The sequence below is a fragment of the Lissotriton helveticus genome, chromosome 1_1 (genome assembly GCF_964261635.1).
Source record: "Lissotriton helveticus chromosome 1_1, aLisHel1.1, whole genome shotgun sequence".
In the NCBI taxonomy this organism is placed as follows: Eukaryota; Metazoa; Chordata; class Amphibia; order Caudata; family Salamandridae; genus Lissotriton; species Lissotriton helveticus.
Window position 1 is genome coordinate 654,254,964 of NC_136057.1, and position 6,802 is coordinate 654,261,765.

Consider the following 6,802-nt stretch of genomic DNA (forward strand, 5'->3'; position numbering starts at 1 on the left):
ATCAGCAATACAATACAGAACAATTGCATAAAGTGTGTTCCATAAAACAAATCCCTATCCTAAGTCTATAAAATGAGAGAAAGGTATCTTTTAGAAACCTTAAAGAGTTTGAAATCGAGAGGTTAAAGCATAAAGCTGTAAGCAATTCAAATAGACCTTTTCATGACGAGAAGTTCAGGAAATTCAGTGAAGTCTTGGAAAAATAGCATATATTCTTGCATGGGCATATGAACGGGTCAGAGCTTATGGCTCAGCAAAAGGCTTAGGGAAGTCTGTTCGGAGCACAGACCTTCAGAGTGTCTTGGTGGCTGTGTGAAGGAAAGCTCTCCTCTAGGATCACACATTAATATAACATTGTGATATGTACAACTAAAACAAATGTTGTAGCACTCTGTCCTGTCTGTCAATTGGATCAAGAGAAAGGAAATCTTCACACCCTTATTGGTTAGGTTCACACTATACGAAAAACCACACATACATATGTTAAAAAAAGAAAACTATCAAATATCACATGGGTCCAAGAAAAGCAAGTTTAAAATCAAATACATTTACCATTAATTGACTTTACTGCTGATATTAAGCATATGATGTGTCAACCAATTCTGAGCTGGGCATCGCTGGCCGCAGATACCTCAGTAGCTATGGGAACGAGTGACTTTTGTGTGGCTCCAGACAAATTTATCATGAACCAGACACGAGATCGACTCAGCACAGATGTGGTCCACTACTATCTGTATTGCAGCCAGAGCCTCATCAACCCCTTTCACCAATCTCTCACTGTGTTCCAGCGGTCACTCATCACCATGCAGATACAGATCCAGGGTTTGCTGCAGTTTGCTGTTCCGATTTTCCCTTCAGCGCAGAAAGACCTTCTGGGAATCCAGCAGATCCTGAACTCCTCTGAAGCCTCCCTTCACCAGCTCACCGCCATGTTAGACTGCAGCGGGCTGCACAAGGACTAACTGGATGCCCTTGTTGGAATCTGCTATGATGGGGTGGAAGGGCTGTTGTACCTGGGCTTGTTCTCGCTGCTAGCAGCTGTAGCCTTCTCCTCATGGTGGTCGCAATACCGCAGGCCTGGAAACAGTGCGCAGCCCGGGATCGGGAGTACACCGACATTGATGAGGAGGACCCCTTCAACCCACAGGCCCGCCGCATTGCTGCCCACAACCCCGACGGGGGGCCGATGCCCAGTTTCTGCAGCTACAGCAGTAGCCTCGGGAGCCAGACCAGCCTTCACCCCCCAGCACAGACCATCTCCAATGCACCAGTCTCGGAGTACATTATTCACCCAGCAAGAGGGCCAACTACCTTTCTGTTGCTGATGAACAAATACGACATTATGGGACTGACGTTACCGCCTAGAGGTCCAGCACAGGTTCCAGGTCATGGCAGGATATGGACTACATCCTGCACAGGTTCGAGAGAATGCCTTCTGTGGAATCCAAACTATGACCTGGGAGTATCTTGCACCACTCCCTGTGTGGATTCTGGAATACATTCCTGGGCATGATCCCTATACAAACACTCTCAGTGCATTCGTAGCCACACTTTGTGCAGGTTCCCTAAAACATCCTGTGCAGCTTACGGTCCAAATTCAGCATGAGTTCCAGGTACACTGCGTGAATCCCTTACTATGGGTTGAACAGGTTCCAGGCTATGCCCTTTATGGACTCCATGGCATAGCCTGCACAAGATCTGTGCCACACACTTGCAAGTTCCAGATAGCACCTGATGCAAACTTGTTGCTGTACCAGAGATGGTCCCGACAATATCCCGTGCAGATGTCTGCGACACAGCAGCTTACCCAATGGTGGCCTTCATCATAGCGTGTGTGTGTGTTTTTTGTCAAAATACAGAGGTGTGTTGTTGCACCCCAGATGTCATCTAATGGTATGCTGTTTTTGCCACAATGGAGTGCGAACATTTGAAGCAACGGTACCTACTCTGTGGAGACTGTGCTTGTCATGGAGGAAGTGGTGTTGTGTATTAACTTCTGTCTTCCACCAGCGACCTTCTTTATCCCTTAGCTGTCACCCTCCACACATTTTAGGACGTAATTTATCATTTTCTACATTCCAAAAGGTGATTTTGGGAGAAGACAAGATACTGTCTATCGCCAAGTTAACGAGGAATGAACAGGAGGGACATTGTGACAAGCCTCTATATTATACTGTATTCTTCATAAAATAAAAATAAAAACAATTGTACTTAAAACACTATCCCAGTGAATGCAAGAGGCCCTTCTGGAACAGGAGTTTTCGCTACGGGATGAACCGTCTACAATCTATGGTCCAGCATTATCTACTATGGTCAAAATCTGACCCTGTTCCTCTATGCACCTGTAGTGGATTATGAGGTTGGATGATGTAGTATTGCATAAATGTTATTGTAAGTTTCCCTTTAAGCAGGCTGTATTCCTTTGAACTGAATGTTCCACATACCATATGACTCGTGATGTTTCCACAAGTCAGTTTCTGTAGTCAGCTGTTATGTATTGACGTGCCATTTACTACGGAATAAATCTACTACTTAAACCAGCTGGATTCGTAATTTATTGATACTACAACTGGCGACGATCGGGATTTCATGGAAACAACAGGAAGAAGAATTTAGAACTCACGTTGAATTTGCTTTAAAAAAAAAAATTCCTTTTCCTCGTCGTTTCTCTATCTTCGAGATACTTCGACATCACTTCAAGTTCTTCGTGATCAAATATTTTCTTCAACTGATTATTATTATTTTTTTTTTAAAACAATATAAGGAAGATTGCGGATGAACTACAATTGCTGGATATCTTCCTGCTGTGTTAATCGTAAGTAAATCGATTGATTTTGCCAATTTCTATCAATTTTCTTACCTTGTGTTTTTATTCGAATTTGTTCTCCGTTAGTGCGCGCTCCTCCGAACTGTGTTCTACACGGAGCGCGAGCGCCTGGTTATCTACGTCACCCTCTACGTAAAAGAACGTCTACCACGCTCTGGATGAGTACTTGGTCAATTGACGTCACGTTGCTAGGTGACAGATCTAACAAAAGAGAACCGGCGCATGAACATCTACGTTTGAGGTCACGTGCATAGTACACGTACGTGCGTGCCTCCATCTTTAATTCAATTTCACCGATGATTTTGTTTTTAACAAGTGTTTTTCATAATTAAGTGTTTGGGCACGCTGATACATCGTTTTTTCTTCAATTTTGCCACAGCGTTATGCAGTTTTTGTTCGCAACTCATCCAGTATTGTAAGTTCATTATTTTTTATTATTTTTTTTCTTTACTTAATATATTTCATTCTCCTATATACTTCAAATAACATGAGTAATAATAATTCTACAGGAGATTCTACTTCTACAAATACTAATTCAAACAGTTCAGTTTCTTCTTCATGTATTAACATTAATATTAGCACTCCAAAAGAATTTTTGACATCTCCAGGAGATCCAATTATTAAGTGGTCTGAATGGAAGGATTATTTCCTCAATTATATCGCTACGTTAGAGGACAATGTTGGAGTTTTGACACCTGAACGCAAAAAGAGATTGCTTTTACATAGTTTGGGTCCCGAAGGGTTAAGAGTCTTCAACCAAATGCAGAAACCTGAAAGATCTGGTGACATAGACATTTTTACTGCGGCTCTTTCTGACCTAACAGAACATTATTCCCCTACTGTGTGTATTGGTGTCACAAGACGAGCGTTTTTTAAGAGGAAGCAATTGGAAAATGAATCCGTTGAGGAGTATGTCTCACAACTAAAAATACTAGCTATGCATTGCAAATTTGGGATTTTGCATGATGAACTAATTCGTGACCAGGTTGTTGTATGTTCTAGGAACAAAAGTATTCAAGATAGACTCTGGATTGAAGGTGAATCCAGTCTTAAGGATGTAATTACATTATTAAAAAAGGCTGAACTTTCAAACAGGAGTTCCAAAGCTCTGTCGGAACAGTCTGAATCTTCTATTGCTTCTACCTCTATTGTTAGCAAAGTCTCTTCCAACAAAAGCAGTAAAGACGTTTTTAAAAAGAAAGACAACAAAGGTTTTCAGACTAATAAAAATTTCAAAAAAGGATCTTTTAATAGGAAACCATTTTGTCGACAAACCTTCGACAAGAATGAGTCTTCGTCTTTTGCTTGTTATCGTTGTGGAGATAAGAACCACAACGCAGGATTTGATAAGTGTCCTGCTAGATCTGTGAAATGTTCCAATTGTGGTGTTTTGGGACATTATGCTAAAGTATGCAACAGAAGTTCTTCTCAACGACCTAAAGTGTCTTGCATTAATGACACTGAATCTTCTGATTATGACTCTGACTTCAATAATTCTTCGTTTCATGATTCTGGAAAACTTCAGTGTAATATAGTTTTGTGTGTGGATGACAATGCAAAAAGCAAACCTTTGTGTATTGTTAAGTTTGGAGGAATTTCAGTTCAAGATGAGGCAGATTCTGGTTCACCTTTCACGATCGTTAACAAAGATGTTTGGGATAATGAATTGGTTAATAGTTTAGGTCCTCATCTTGAGTCTACTGACGTGTCACCTGACAGCTTTACCGGTAACAAAATTGAAATGTTGGGGTTTCGATCCTTAATTTTTTAATTTAAGGGTCGTACTGCTTTTTGTAAATTGTATATTGCTGTTTATGGTCCTTCTGTTCTCGGTTGGAGGGATCAGAAATCGTTACATATTATTCTTGATCCCAACAGCCCTGAACAAGTTCTGGTTACGGGTGAAGGTGTGGACACAAAAAAGTGGGTTTTAAAGGAATTTCCCGAAGTGTTTTCAGGTAAGATTGGAAAATGTAAGGGTTTTTCACATCTCATCAAATTAAAATGTAATGCTTTTCCTAAAATACACAAGGTTCGTAATATTCCTTTGATAGTTAAAGATGAAGTCAGAAAAGAATTGTTGAAATTACAAGACAATGGCATTATTCAACCCATCGAATCTGCTGAGTGGATTTCTCCATTGGTTGTCGCGAGACGTGCCAATGGGAAAATTTGCTTGTGCGTTGATCTCCGCAATTTGAATAAAAATATAATCGTTGATCAGTATCCTTTACCCAGGATTGATGAAATGTTATCATTGACCCGTGGTGCTAAGTATTTTTCTACACTAGATTTGTCCTCAGCGTACCACCAAATTTCTTTGTATCATTCTTGCAGAGATTTGACAGCATTTTGCACTCCTTTTGGTTGTTTTCGTTTTCGTAGAATGCCGTTCGGTTTGGCTTCTGCCGCCGCGGTATTTCACAGACTCATGACACAACTTTTTGGGGATTTGCATGGTGTTATCTTTTTTCAAGATTATATACTCATCATGGGTAAGAATTCTTTTCAGCATGATTCTAGGTTGAGGAATGTTCTATGTATTCTTAATGAAAGGTGTCTTACTGCTTAGATTTCAAAGTGCAAATTTTCTGAAAATAAAGTAGTATACTTAGGTCATGAAATCGGAGATCAGGGCATTAGACCAAAAACTAAACTAATAAGAGCCATTTTAGATGCTCCTTCTCCCAAGTCCATGGATGATTTGAGGTCATTCTTGGGTTTGGCTGAATTTTATTCTAAGTTTGTTTCAAATTTTTCTGAAAAAACATATCACATGAGGAGTTTGCTTAAAAACAAGGTTCCGTTTGTATGGTCTCAAGAATGTCAGTTCCAATGGGTTGGGTGCTGTTTTGAGTCAGGATTCTGAGTGTAATCAGGAAGTAGTAATTGCGTTTGCTTCCAGATCTTTGACGCCCACGGAAGAAAAGTACTCCGTGATTTAGAGGGAGACTTTAGCTGTTGTTTGGCGGCTCGAACACTTCAGGAAATTTGTTTGGGGCAAGTTTTTCTACGTTAGATCTGATCACAAGCCACTTACAAAGTTACTAACTACTGAGGGTCTTATGAGAGCTACTGCTAGAATAGCTAGACTATCGATGCGTTTGCAAGATTTCCTGTTTGAAGTTAGATATGTCCCAGGGGCAAAAAATGTAATTGCAGATTTCTTGAGTAGATTTTCTTTACCTATTATTGAGGCTGATAGGAATTCTTGGAATTATTTTTCTGTGGCTAGTGTTGTTTCGTATGACAAAGTATTTGATTCTATTTCTTCTGAGCAATGGCTTGCAGCTGATTCAAGTGATAGTATTCTGAGTATGGTCAAATCCAAAGTTGTAAATGGTTGGAATGATTTTTCGAAAAAGAATTTAGATGATGCCCTAAGAGGTTTCTGGGAGGTCAGGGACGAACTCTCAGTTTTAGATAATTTTCTTATCAGAGGTGATAAAATTATTCCTCCAGAATCCTTAAGGGATAGAATTATACAATTGTCTCACGAAGGTCATCCTGGAATTTCAAGAACTAAGTCTAGAGTAAGGGATCAGTATTGGTGGCCAGGAATGGAGTGTAAAATTGAGAAACTTGTGAGAACGTATGTCAATTGTGAGATTTTGGATAAATCTAAAAAGACTTTTAATCCACCTTTGGGTGAAGTGACTTCTCCGAATCTTCCTTGGGAGGATTTGGCTATGGATATTATGGGTCCTATCAAATGGTTTGATCTAACAGTGCAATTTATAATAGTGTTGGTGGATTTGTTTTCTAGATGGTTTGAGTTAAAAGTGGTTAGCAAAACCAGCGCTGTAAACATAACTGAATTTTTAGAAAATGTTTTTGTTCAGGAAGGTTGTCCTTCATCTATTTTCACAGACAATGGTGCACAATTTAAATCCAAAGAAATGCAATGTTTTTTTTTGTCCAAGGGGATTAGACATAAGTTATCTCCATTATATCATCCTTCTTGTAATGGAGTTG

At 39.8% G+C, this 6,802-nt stretch overlaps 1 pseudogene; it reads left to right on the plus strand.

The window, feature by feature from the left end:
* The first annotated feature begins 605 nt into the window (after positions 1–605).
* Positions 606–1,365, plus strand: LOC144762595 (protein tweety homolog 2 pseudogene; annotated as a pseudogene).
* The last annotated feature ends 5,437 nt before the right edge of the window (positions 1,366–6,802 follow it).